The sequence below is a fragment of the Bidens hawaiensis genome, unplaced genomic scaffold, assembly GCF_021521415.1.
Source record: "Bidens hawaiensis isolate Kalapana, Puna unplaced genomic scaffold, B.hawaiensis_p1.1 tig00000820_1, whole genome shotgun sequence".
NCBI classification, from domain to species: domain Eukaryota; kingdom Viridiplantae; phylum Streptophyta; class Magnoliopsida; order Asterales; family Asteraceae; genus Bidens; species Bidens hawaiensis.
Window position 1 is genome coordinate 4,660,331 of NW_027491048.1, and position 13,722 is coordinate 4,674,052.

Consider the following 13,722-nt stretch of genomic DNA (forward strand, 5'->3'; position numbering starts at 1 on the left):
AACCAGTATGCCGCCTTCCCGCACCCGATGGTGGAGAAGGTGAACGAAGTTGCTGCTGCTGATGATGGGCTAACCATTCTCAAGACCTTCCTTGAACTGCCACAGCCAAGTGATGGTGCGGGTACAAGTGGGTTTGGAGGGAGTGGTCCTGAAGCTTGAACCTTTAGATCCTTCCCACTGTTAGGATAGGTTTATATCTTTGTATAGATTTATATTCTTGTAGGCGGGTAGATACCCGGCCATTCTTGTAACAGTTGAATTTTTATGGAATATAAATCTTTTGTGCGGGTAGGACCGTCACTCTTGATTTATAAACGTTATACGACTTGCTTATGCATATTATAGTTTAATTTGGCACTTGTTTTGCCGCATAAACAATATATGATTCGCTTGTGCATATTTTATTTAACTTAGCAATTTCTTAAGTACTTTGGATAAGTTAACCTATCAACGTGGCAGATAATAGGTTAAAGTTTTGCTTCCTCTTTCGTGATTGTGCGGGTAAGACCGTCACTTGCACTTAGTAGGATGGCTAAACTTTACCTATATCTGACCTGCGTGGAGGTTTTCCTCATTTTTTCCTTGAAGAGATTTTCTAAGTGTTCTGAATAAGTTAACCGTTCGACGCGCGGTTGTCAATAGGTTAAAGTTCAGTTTCCTCTTTCATGATTTGTGCGGTTAGGCCCGGCACTTTCATTTAGTGTGATGACCGAACTTCACCTATGACTGACCTGCGTGAAGGTTTGCCGTTTTTTATGTTTATGCGGGTTTTGCCGCCTTCCACACGCAACGATTTCTTCACACTTATTTATGTGGTGAAAACCCATATCAGTGTTTTGGAATAAATTAACCGTTCGACGTGCGGTTGTCAATAGGTTAGTTCGGTTTCCTCTATCATGATTTGTGCGGGTAGGACCGGCACTTTCATTTAGTGGGATGACCCAACTTTACCTATAACTGACCTGCGTGAAGATTGTCATCTGTTTTTTGTGCTTACGCGGGTTTTGCCGCCTTCCACACGCAACGATTTCTTCACACTTATTTATGCGGTGAAAACCGGCATATCAGTGTTTTGAATAAATTAACCGTTCGACGCGCGGTTGTCAATAGGTTAGTTCGGTGTCCTCTATCATGATTTGTGCGGTTAGGACCGGCACTTTCATTTAGTAGGATGATCAAAGTTTACCTATGACTGACCTGCGTGAAGGTTTTGATACTTATATTTTCTTTAGAAATTTGTCGTTTTGTGTTTATGCGGGTTTTGCCGCCTTCCACACGCAACGACTTGCTTTCCCACTTATGTATGCGGTGAAGACCGGCATATCAGTGTGGAAAGTTCATTAAGTATAAATGTAAGACCATCAGCGTCAATGTGTTAAGGAGAATCATTTCCATTAGAAGTGGCTCTGGGCCTTTTCTTTTACAAGTTTGGAATTGATCTACATGCAGACTGTGTAATTGAGCTCCCTTCCATGTTCTTGGGAGTGTCATCGAGCCTTTCGAGCCGATATGCACTTGGTTCGGAATCTCGTTGTTTACGCAGTATGTAGTCTCCGACATTGAAGCTGCAGTTTTATTCGTGTTTTCCCCAACTGGGGTTCTACACGCATTAGCCTGCTCAGCTTTCATTACGCCACGAGGTGCGTCAGCGTCCCATCTCTGACAAATGCTTCGACGATATCCTTCAAGTCTACGCATTCCTCGGTGTTGTGGCCTCTTGTCCTGTGGAAGTCACAGAATTTGCTCTGATCAGCGATGTGACGCTCTCGGATTATTGGAGCCTTTGTCCATGGGAGCCTCTCGGTGTCGAATATCTCGGTGACGCTTTTGGTGAGTGGCGTCCATCTGGAGTTCCGGTTCGACGACTGCATGTTATCCTTTCCGACTAACCGAGGGTGCGAGCCGGATGAGGTGTCAAAGTTTACCCTTGACTGCCAAATGCCTAGCTTCCTCTTTTTGTTTAGTCGGGCGGTAAGGACATTGTTTTCTCTTGTTTTCTGGGTGTAGAGGTTTGTGCTCTGGGGAAGATCTCTACCCAGTTGCTTTTCCGTTTCCGCGAAGCGTTTAGCTGCTGTCATGATGGCATCCCATGTGGATGGCATGCCATCTTTACCCGTTAAGGTGCGGATGAGCTCTGGGTCTTTTGCGCCCTGGATGAAAGTAGCGTGAACAAGATCTTCGCTAATACTACCCAGACTTAGCTTCTTTGAGTTGAAGCGAGTGATGAAGTCTAGCAAAGATTCATCTTCCTCTCGAATGCAATTGAGGATTGTCCATTGCTCTTCGGTATACTTTCTTTGTTGGCTGAAGTGTTGGCTAAACTTCTGTTGGAAGTCTGTCCAATCGTAGATGTGGTGGACCGGTAAACGGTCGAACCACGCTCTGGCTGCTCCAACCAGCGTCATCTGGAACATATAACACCACGTGGGTTCCGTCCAGTTGCTGACGGTTTCCCCTGCTATGAATCTGTTCAAATGATCGTCTGGGTCAGATATACCATCATAAGTGCCGATGTTGGGCATCCGCTTGGCACTCTTCGGGGCGATTGCTTCCGCAATGTCCCTTGCAAACTTGGACGTTCCCGCATTTGCAACAGTTGGTCTAAAAGCTTTGGAGGAGTCACGTGGGTTTCTACCCGCGTTTTTTGGTTTGAAAGTTTCTCCAAAATTCCTTCTCGGTTGGAAGTCCGTTTCCTTACGCTTCCCTTTCGCCCTATGGCGAGGGTTTGCGTCGGTGTCGGATTCCTCCGAATCATCGTCCAAGTACTCGCACTCATTGCTCATGTTGAGCTGTTGAGTGCTTCCGAATTCTTCAGCCTGTTGGAATGAACGTAAGCGTTCATCCAACTCAGCTTGGAATTCCTTTTGACGTGCTTCCGCCCACGCTTTAACTTGATCAAGTGTTTGGTGGGGGAACCTCGTCTGTCGTCTTTCCGCCTGGGTATCAATGAATCCCAGGGGATGATTATTTACTGCACTTGCCCCGGCTCGAGTGACCGGGGTAGTGTTCGTAAAATTTACTGCACTTGCCCCGGCTTGGGTAACCGGGGTAGTGTTCGTAAAACGTGTGTATTCGCCGGTGTTCCCCCCAGTAGCTGGGGTTATGGTTACCAGGGTTTCTTGGTTACTCCCTGGCCTGGGGACTGGAGTAACGTTAACCATCTTTCCAGAAGTTTTGAAAAAACTGAAAAAGAATAAGTTCTAGCTTTATGCACGGATGGCGCCAACGAAGAAACACTAATCGACCCCGGGCAGATTACGGATAATCTGGGGTTAAATAGATGTTTCCCACGAGGGGTTATGTCCGGCAAAGATGGTTCTTCTAGTGACCTGCAAAACAGACACCGTGAGCTCGTCACTGAGAAGGGGGGGGTACCTCCTTGTGACCACCCTCCGGCGTGAGAATCAGACTAGATTGCTCTTGAATATAAGTGTATATTAAGAGATTGCTAGAAAAGATAAGATGTGATAAGGTAATGTAATGTGTCCATACCATTCCAAGGTGTTGGAGTATTTGTAGCCGAAGGTAGGTTTCCAAGAATGTACAGCCGGCTGAATAGTATTCCTGTTCTGCCAACTGTGGGCTACGCACATGCCATGCTGGCAGTTGGTGGGTAGGCAGCGGCTGATAGGGACCAGGCCGGCTGTGTACTATTCCTTTTCCACCAACTGCAGGCTATGCACGTGCTACGACAGGTTGGTGAGTAGGCAGCGGCTGATAGTGACCAAGCCGGCTGTGTACTATTCCTTTGTCACAGTGAGCTGTCGCTGCTTTGGTCAGACCTTTTGTCCATACCTCGTCAGGTACAGTACAAAAGGTCCTCCAGTAGCGTACGGACTGGCTCATTTGGGCGGGAGTATTCCCGGATTTGGGCGGGAGTGTTCCCGGCTTGCTCACTCCTTCTTCAGGTGACATTACAGAATTATTTAAGAGTTAAGTGCCTTGTGCGTGTAGCCTTGCTGCGCAGGTAGCCTTCCCTGATGGCTTGTATCCGCAGCTGCGGGAACAGGCGGGGTACTTCACCATTGGGAGGCTTTTCCTGCGGGAACAGCTTGCGTACTGCGCGTAAGGACGTCACGTCTCTGAGCATGGTGGGTCCTGCGGATCCATTTGGTTTCTGCGCAGACGTCCCTCTTCAAGGTGAGTCTTGCGAGTTTAGCCTTTGCGCAGATGTCCCTGTTGAAGGTGAGTCTTGCGGGTTCAACTGCGCAGACGTCCCTCTTTGAGGTGACTCTTGCGGATCCTACTGGGCTCTGCTGGGACCTACCTCTTCAAATACAATTTATATGGCTTTTGACTCGTGTTAGATGCTTTAATTATCTTAATTAATATTATACACTTTGTTTTAAAATTAATTGTTTCTAATTGTATCTTGTATACTTTTTTTCTTGTTTATTTTACTTAGTTTGAGTTCAGTTTAAACGTACCAATATACATATATATACATGTAACATCCCGAAATTTCAAGGTAATATTAATTATATTACTTAATAATAGAGGGAAAGTTTACTCGGGTTATCAGGATATAAATAGAGTAGGAGTTGGTATGGGTCGGGCTAGTGTTAGGTAATGGATATGGGTTATGGACTTGGGTTATGAACGAAGGAAGGAGAGTCCATGGGCTTAAGCCCATGATCCCTAATATAAATACCCTTAACCACCATTTCTCACATATTCCATACACACACTCAAAACACACACATTCTAACCGATCAAGATTCGAAGCCGAGACCCGAGATTTTGTTGATAGATCTGAGTTGGTAAGTCAGCCGTGCACAGCTGAAGAAAGGGATTACGATTAACGGTGAACGTAACCGTGTTCAGGTGAGTTTCTAGCCCCATTCCTTGTTATGTTTTCGGGGCTGTGTGCATACTCGAAGTGTTGTTAATACATTTATCCTAAGTGATAAGTGTATGTCATATGTGATATGTGTGATAGATATGAATGATTGTTTGTCGGTACGCGAACGATCTTCGGATATTGCGCGTACTGTCAGGTTAAAAATAAAGGTACGAATATTATATATCGTAGATGTATGAATATTTCAAATGAATACTTGTCGGGGCGTGAACGATCTTCGGATATTGCACGTAACGACAAGGGGTATGGTTGTTAAATGAATGAGGTAAAGAATGCCTAGAGTGTTCTTATGTTATAATGTAAGTATGTGTATTTAGGTACACGAATGGCATGTGAGTTCTACGTTCGACATAGTAAGTTAGGATGGCAAATCCCTCTAGCTTCTGTCGGACATAGACTCGGCTGGTGATGGCGTAGTTAAGGACTGCGAGCCTTATACGTGAAGTAGATGATATATGTAAACGTAGATAAGGACTGCGAACCTTATACGTAATGTAGATAGGTGTCAGCATAGGAAAGGACTGTGAACCTTATACGTGCTGTATTTGTAGCATAGGGGAGGATTGCGAACCTCGTACGTGCTATGAATTAGGTTGCAACATAGGGAAGGACTGCGAACCTTGTACGTGTTGTGGATGTATGTCAGCATAGGAAAGGACTGTGAACCTTATACGTGCTGTATTTGTAGCATAGGGGAGGACTGCGAACCTCGTACGTGCTATGAATTAGGTTGCAACATAGGGAAGGACTGCGAACCTTGTACGTGTTGTGGATGTATGTCAGCATAGGAAAGGACTGTGAACCTTATACGTGCTGATTTTGTAGCATAGGGGAGGACTGCGAACCTCGTACGTGCTATGAATTAGGTTGCAACATAGGGAAGGACTGCGAACCTTGTACGTGTTGTGGATGTACTATGGTATAGGGAAGGACCGCGATCCTTGTACGTACCATAAATGGTGAACATAGGTAAGGACTGCAAACCTTGTACGTGTTCACGACCTTGAGTACAGGTATAGACGGTGAACTATGAACGTACTCTCGGTAGACTGAGGTTAGTGATTGTAGATATGTATGTATGTATGGTAGCAAGTATGTATGTAGAACAGAAGGGTAACTAGTGAAGTATGGATATGTATCTACGGATATGTATGTATGTGTATGTATTGTATGGCGTTCGATTAACTAGAACTCACTCAGCGTAGCTGACTTTTAGTATGCACGCAGGTGAACTGATTATAGAGTTAGCATGAGGATGACACACGGCATGGATTGAACGGCTGGCATCTGAAGAAAGAAGTAAAGATGTTTTAAATATAAAGTTTTGTGTTATGGTATCAAAGAAAAGATTTAATGTTTTGTAACAAATGATTGATGTTTTATATTCCGCGAAAAGTTTTAATAAACTCTGATTTGAAGAACTGTGTTTATGAGTAAATCCGACGCTAAAGTAGGGCCACCGGGTTCGGGGCCTTACAAGTTGGTATCAGAGCAAAGTTCGAGAGATTTAAGCATCCTACATGCTTAGACTCGAACAGAGTATGGGATATAAGTAAGAAAGGAAAGAAGATGCCAGTTCAAGAATGCCATGTGTCGCTCAAGCAAGATCAGTAAAGGTAAAGTGTATGATTAAATGATATATGTTAATGAGAAAGAAAAGATATGTGAACAAAAGGGATAGGAATAATTGATTGTTGATTTGACTAATTGCTTAAGTAGAACCAGCACAAATAGACTCATAAAGGGAAGTGTATAGGACACGGAAAGCAATGTGATCAGCTAGTCACAGCTGGCCACTGTTATTACCTGTTAGCCTTGTTATCCTTGTACTATATAGTTCCTTGAGTGAGGATGTTTGTGTTGTCCCTTTTAGAATACTAATGGCTGGAGCTGGAGAATTTATGGGAACTGGGGGTCGCACTGGACGTCGTGGCAGGCCTCGTCTTGTCCAGCAACCCTCGGTAGAAGAAGCTTCCCACACCGAAGATGAAGGAAGCGCAGCTGGAGGAGACCAGAACAACAACGAAGAAGTTCAACTTAGCCCTGCAGTTCAAGCAGCCATTGTTCAAGCTGTAGTTGCTGCTGTGAAGAACCTGAATCCCGAAGGATCTGCTGGAAGCCGTGAACGAACTGCTGAAGGGGCGGGTGGTGATGGTAGGAAGGATGGGGAAGGAGAAAGAGGGGCCTCGAGTGAGGATAAGTCTGTGAAAGTCGATGACAGGAGAAGAGGCCAAGGTGGGTGCAACTATAAGTCCTTCAAAGGATGCGACCCGCCAAAGCTGACTGGTTTGGGAGACGCAATCGCTACTCTCCAATGGATAGCCACAATGGACAAGGTTATCCGCATTAGCGAATGCCGTCCCGACCAAGCTGTGGGTTATGCTACTCAGTCATTTGAGGAAGAAGCTATGTATTGGTGGGAAGGTGTGGAGCAGAGAAAGACTAGGGATGAGATCAAGGCGTTGAGATGGGACGATCTGAAGGAGTTGGTGATGAAAAAGTTCTGCGCAGATGCCGAGGTTGAAGGGACGGAGATGAAGTTCCTGAATTTAAAGGCCGGTATGATGACGCATCGTGAGTATACTACTGAATTCAACCGACTATCTAGGTTGGTGCCTGATATGGTTGACACTGAGGTCAAAAGAATCAAATGTTATGTGAGGGGATTGCCACAAAAAGTCCGCATGTTGGTCAGGGCAAATAAACCTGCTACTTTTGACTCTGCTGTTGAACTTGCAGAAGTGGTTTATGCTGACCTGGCTGAGGACGATGTGGTGGTGGGGGAAAAGAAGGAGAAGAAATGGGCTACCTCTGCTAAGCGGTCTGGCGAGATGGTGACAACAACTGATGAGAGGAAGGCCAAGGTTGGGAACAAGGATGCGTGTAAGACGTGTGGGCGAGTGCACCCGGGGGAATGCAGGATTGGGACAGACAGGTGCTATCGGTGCGGAAAGGGTGGGCATTACTCTCGAGACTGCCCTGATCGTCCAAAGTGCTACAAATGCGGAAAAGCTGACCACATGGCTAGGGATTGCAAGGAATCAGGGGCGGGAGGTGCGGAACGATAAAGACTTGGGGAAACTGCAGAGAGGAACGCTTGATGAAGGAATAATTGTTCATGCAATGGTTTTATTAAGTTGCTTTTGCTTAAAGACTTGTTGAGTGTTAAAGTTTAAAACTTATGGTTATCAGTGACGTGTAATATATTGAGTAGGTTATGAATGATTATTATGTTATGATGAAATGTTGTTTTAGACAATAGTGTTAAAAGTACTAATCAAAGCCCTTGGAGGTATGAGATGAGTTGTGGTACATCGAGGGTTTCATGGACAAGCTACCTTAAATAGCTAAAACACATGACCACCATTCGATGACTGCAAAGTCGGAAGTAAGAAGGATAACTCAGAAAGCGAAGGCGATTCAATAAAGTGTGTAAATATAAGAAGTTTTCCTTTTATAGGGAATAGGTTAGGTTTCGGGGACGAAACCTCTTTAAGGAGGGAAGACTTGTAACATCCCGAAATTTCAAGGTAATATTAATTATATTACTTAATAATAGAGGGAAAGTTTACTCGGGTTATCGGGATATAAATAGAGTAGGAGTTGGTATGGGTCGGGCTAGTGTTAGGTAATGGATATGGGTTATGGACTTGGGTTATGAACGAAGGAAGGAGAGTCCATGGGCTTAAGCCCATGATCCCTAATATAAATACCCTTAACCACCATTTCTCACATATTCCATACACACACTCAAAACACACACATTCTAACCGATCAAGATTCGAAGCCGAGACCCGAGATTTTGTTGATAGATCTGAGTTGGTAAGTCAGCCGTGCACAGCTGAAGAAAGGGATTACGATTAACGGTGAACGTAACCGTGTTCAGGTGAGTTTCTAGCCCCATTCCTTGTTATGTTTTCGGGGCTATGTGCATACTCGATGTGTTGTTAATACATTTATCCTAAGTGATAAGTGTATGTCATATGTGATATGTGTGATAGATATGAATGATTGTTTGTCGGTACGCGAACGATCTTCGTATATTGCGCGTACTGTCAGGTTAAAAATAAAGGTACGAATATTATATATCGTAGATGTATGAATATTTCAAATGAATACTTGTCGGGGCGTGAACGATCTTCGGATATTGCACGTAACGACAAGGGGTATGGTTGTTAAATGAATGAGGTAAAGAATGCCTAGAGTGTTCTTATGTTATAATGTAAGTATGTGTATTTAGATACACGAATGGCATGTGAGTTCTACGTTCGACATAGTAAGTTAGGATGGCAAATCCCTCTAGCTTCTGTCGGACATAGACTCGGCTGGTGATGGCGTAGTTAAGGACTGCGAGCCTTATACGTGAAGTAGATGATATATGTAAACGTAGATAAGGACTGCGAACCTTATACGTAATGTAGATAGGTGTCAGCATAGGAAAGGACTGTGAACCTTATACGTGCTGTATTTGTAGCATAGGGGAGGACTGCGAACCTCGTACGTGCTATGAATTAGGTTGCAACATAGGGAAGGACTGCGAACCTTGTACGTGTTGTGGATGTATGTCAGCATAGGAAAGGACTGTGAACCTTATACGTGCTGTATTTGTAGCATAGGGGAGGACTGCGAACCTCGTACGTGCTATGAATTAGGTTGCAACATAGGGAAGGACTGCAAACCTTGTACGTGTTGTGGATGTATGTCAGCATAGGAAAGGACTGTGAACCTTATACGTGCTGATTTTGTAGCATAGGGGAGGACTGCGAACCTCGTACGTGCTATGAATTAGGTTGCAACATAGGGAAGGACTGCGAACCTTGTACGTGTTGTGGATGTACTATGGTATAGGGAAGGACCGCGATCCTTGTACGTACCATAAATGGTGAACATAGGTAAGGACTGCGAACCTTGTACGTGTTCACGACCTTGAGTACAGGTATAGACGGTGAACTATGAACGTACTCTCGGTAGACTGAGGTTAGTGATTGTAGATATGTATGTATGTATGGTAGCAAGTATGTATGTAGAACAGAAGGGTAACTAGTGAAGTATGGATATGTATCTACGGATATGTATGTATGTGTATGTATTGTATGGCGTTCGATTAACTAGAACTCACTCAGCGTAGCTGACTTTTAGTATGCACGCAGGTGAGCTGATTATAGAGTTAGCATGAGGATGACACACGGCATGGACTGAACGGCTGGCATCTGAAGAAAGAAGTAAAGATGTTTTAAATATAAAGTTTTGTGTTATGGTATCAAAGAAAAGATTTAATGTTTTGTAACAAATGATTGATGTTTTATATTCCGCGAAAAGTTTTAATAAACTCTGATTTGAAGAACTGTGTTTATGAGTAAATCCGACGCTAAAGTAGGGCCACCGGGTTCGGGGCCTTACATATATATACATATACTTTTTTTCATATCATATCATGTATCTGATTTGAAGAACTGTATTATATATATACATATATATAATCCGACGCTAATTGTATCTTGTATACTTTTTTTCTTGTTTATTTTACTTAGTTTGAGTTCAGTTTAAACGTACCAATATACATATATATACATATACTTAAATTATTATTATTATTATTATATATTAAACTATTAAAAATATATGTTAGACTGTAAGACCACATGTATACCATTATCACCATTTATAATGTCTAACTTTAGCTTAATTTAACATACGCTAACAAAAAACCTCGTACACATTGTACCATTTTGAGTCTTTTTCAAACATTAATACGTGTATCGTGTGTACAAACACTAAACCACACTCTTGCGCATAAGCCATTTAAAACACAATTCAAACAAATAGAAAAAAGATCTTAATACATGTGTAGTGTAAGCCTAAGGGGGTGTCACCCCATTGTCATATCATCACTTTTCGTGGCACTAAAGGGCGCTAAACACCGTTACATGCTCGCGTGGCGGTGCCAAGGGTAAAGGCGCTAGCAAAATGGTGGTGTTAAAATGGAAGAAATATGTAAGCCAATCAAATGAAACATTGAAATCATATAGCTATGACTGACACCCTCTTAAATAACCTCCACACGTAATCATCAAAGTTACAACACAACAGTAACGGGACTACGATAAAATGTTGGCTAGAGGTATGTTTACGTAATTGCATTGGATTTATTATTATTATTATTTATGCAACACTAAAAGTTTTAATATAATATTTTTTTTTATTTAGAATTTAGTTGGTATTAACAATATATGTTACAAGTTACAACACCGTATAACATATTTTAGTCATCAAATGTATCTTATCACGTTATTTGTGTGTGTGTGTGAACAATGGAGGGTAGAATAATTATGAAATTTGTGCAAATCATAATGTTTCCTTTGTTTTTAAGTGTACTTTTTAAACATGTGCATATATAAAATTAGACCACAGATTTCTATGAGAAGAATAGAGAAACATACAAAAGGGATCATAATGATGTTTTCAAGGATTATAGTATTTAGTATATGTAGGCTGGTTTAATTTTTATTATTCACTTCAACAACGGTTTAATATATATCATTCATTCTGACTTTATTTTTAACAAATGTATACATGACTGTCTCACGCCCTGCTTGCGGTGCGCGCATATAATGTATATATGTGTGAACCCTCGGGTGGACAAAAGTAAAATTGCACAAATTTTGACGTTATTTTACTAATCTCGTGAAAATAACGTTAAAAGTGGCGGAAGGTTAATCAGGCATCATGTGGTGGCGTTGATAGCCGAAAGACAAGGGCACATGCACCGATCAGCCGGTGTCCCGATGATTGAGTGCTATGTGCCTTATGTCCAAGGCTTGATGCAAAACTACTATCAAGCCGGGGGTCTCACCGGAAGCAGCCTCTCTATCTCTATGGGATAGAGGTAAGGCTGTCTACATCTTACCCTCCTCAGACCCTACCATAGCATTGCTATTGGTGGGATATACTGAGTACGATGATGATGATGATGATGATGATATACATGACTGTATCATTTGTATTATTCACTTCAACAACGTTTTGATTTAAATTTTTTTAAAACAATTCCCTCACGTTCATTAAGGTTTTCATATCTACATCCACCGCGGCACCGCCATCAAAACTACCTCAATAACATGTGCCAACGTATGTGGCAAATCCACAAACCATGCATATGATTAGGGATTTAGGGTCTAATACAAGATAGACGATTATATTTTGTGACATAGCTATATAACCTACCACTTAACCATAAAAAGTCCTATTTAGGTTGGTCGCTATGGGGCGCTAATGGCTGAGGTGGCAGGCGGCGATGGGCGCGGAACACCGCAGTGGGGCGCGGTGGTTCCTTGGGCGCCGATGCTTTGATTGTTCAAACGGCCGGCGCGTTTGGAGAGGTTTGGTGGGTCCCCCCCCCCCCCCCCCCAACGTTCATTTTGAACGGCTAGTTTTTTTTTTTTTTTAAAAAAAAACTAGTTATTTTATTTATAAATACTAACTCATTTTATCATTTTATATTCAAACAAATACCAAATTACTATCAAATTTGATAACAAAAAACTCTCAACTCTCTACCATGAATCATTTCTCAAATTTCACCGGCTCGAGCTCAAACCCGAACCCAAACTAGAACACGAGCTCGAGCTCAAACCCTAACCAAAACCCGAACACCAACCCAAACACGAGCTTGCACTTAAAGAGTTTCGCGAGGAAAAAAAACACTCGAAAGAGGAACTCAAGATAATACACGAAGAAAGAAAAGCGATGCATGCGGAATACAAAGCCATGCATGAAGAAAGAAGGAAGGCAAAATCGGAGCGGCAACGAGAGAAGGACTTCAAGCTCCTCGCAAAGGATCTCTCGCATCTAGATCCGGCCACGCGGGCGTTTTTGGAGAAAAAGAAAGAAAGGATAATGGCAAAATACGCAAACGAGGCCTCGGACGCCGAAAATTAGCTGTATTTTTTTTTCTATTTGTATGTTTTTTTTATGTTTTTTAGTTTAATTAAGTTTGATTTTATTATTTAGTTTAATTTAGTTTGTATTTTATTATTAAGTTATATTAAGTTTGTTGGTTTTATTAAATTTATAAAAAGAAAAAAAATTAAGGGGCTTCGAAGCCCCCTCACCATTAAAGGGCATCTTTGGGGTGGGGCAGGGGCATCTTTGGGGTGGGATGGGGCTTTGAAGCCTCCAATGCCCACGTGACACTGACATGGCACTGGGGAGGGGCTTCGAAGCCCCTCACCAAAGAGGACAGTCTTACATTGTGATCCATTTTCTATCACTATCCCTTTTGCAGCTACCGTCATCTAGATATGTTGCATTTTACATGTCATCTCGTAAAGTTTGTCATTATAGGGACCTCATTCATCAATTATATATTTAACCATCTTCCGTTTATGTAACCTTTGTTCAACCTCTCAACATCTCTCATCATCTCATATTATGTGTTTCGTAGCTCTCATAAATCTCCCAAGCTCAAAACCTTGTAAAGTTGTAACAAAAATATATTTAGTGTGAGATATTAGGCATGCTAATATATATTGATATTAGTTTTTATCCCTTGTATTCAAGGGCGTAGCCACTTGTTAGTGAGGGGTGTCCCCCGTCCCATGTGAAAAAAAAAATTTAGTGTTAATATTTCGAAAAATTCCCAACCGACCCCTGTAAAATTTTGACACCGACCCCTGTGAAACTTTGAAGCCGTACCCTGCATGATTTTGAGACGACCCGCATGAGATTTTGAGACTAACACTAACAAAAAATACAATGACAATTTTATATATATAATTATATAAACGTTATATAAATAACTTTTCTTATCAAATTTGACTTTAATATTAACAAGTCCATTAGTCAAATATTCAATCCAATTT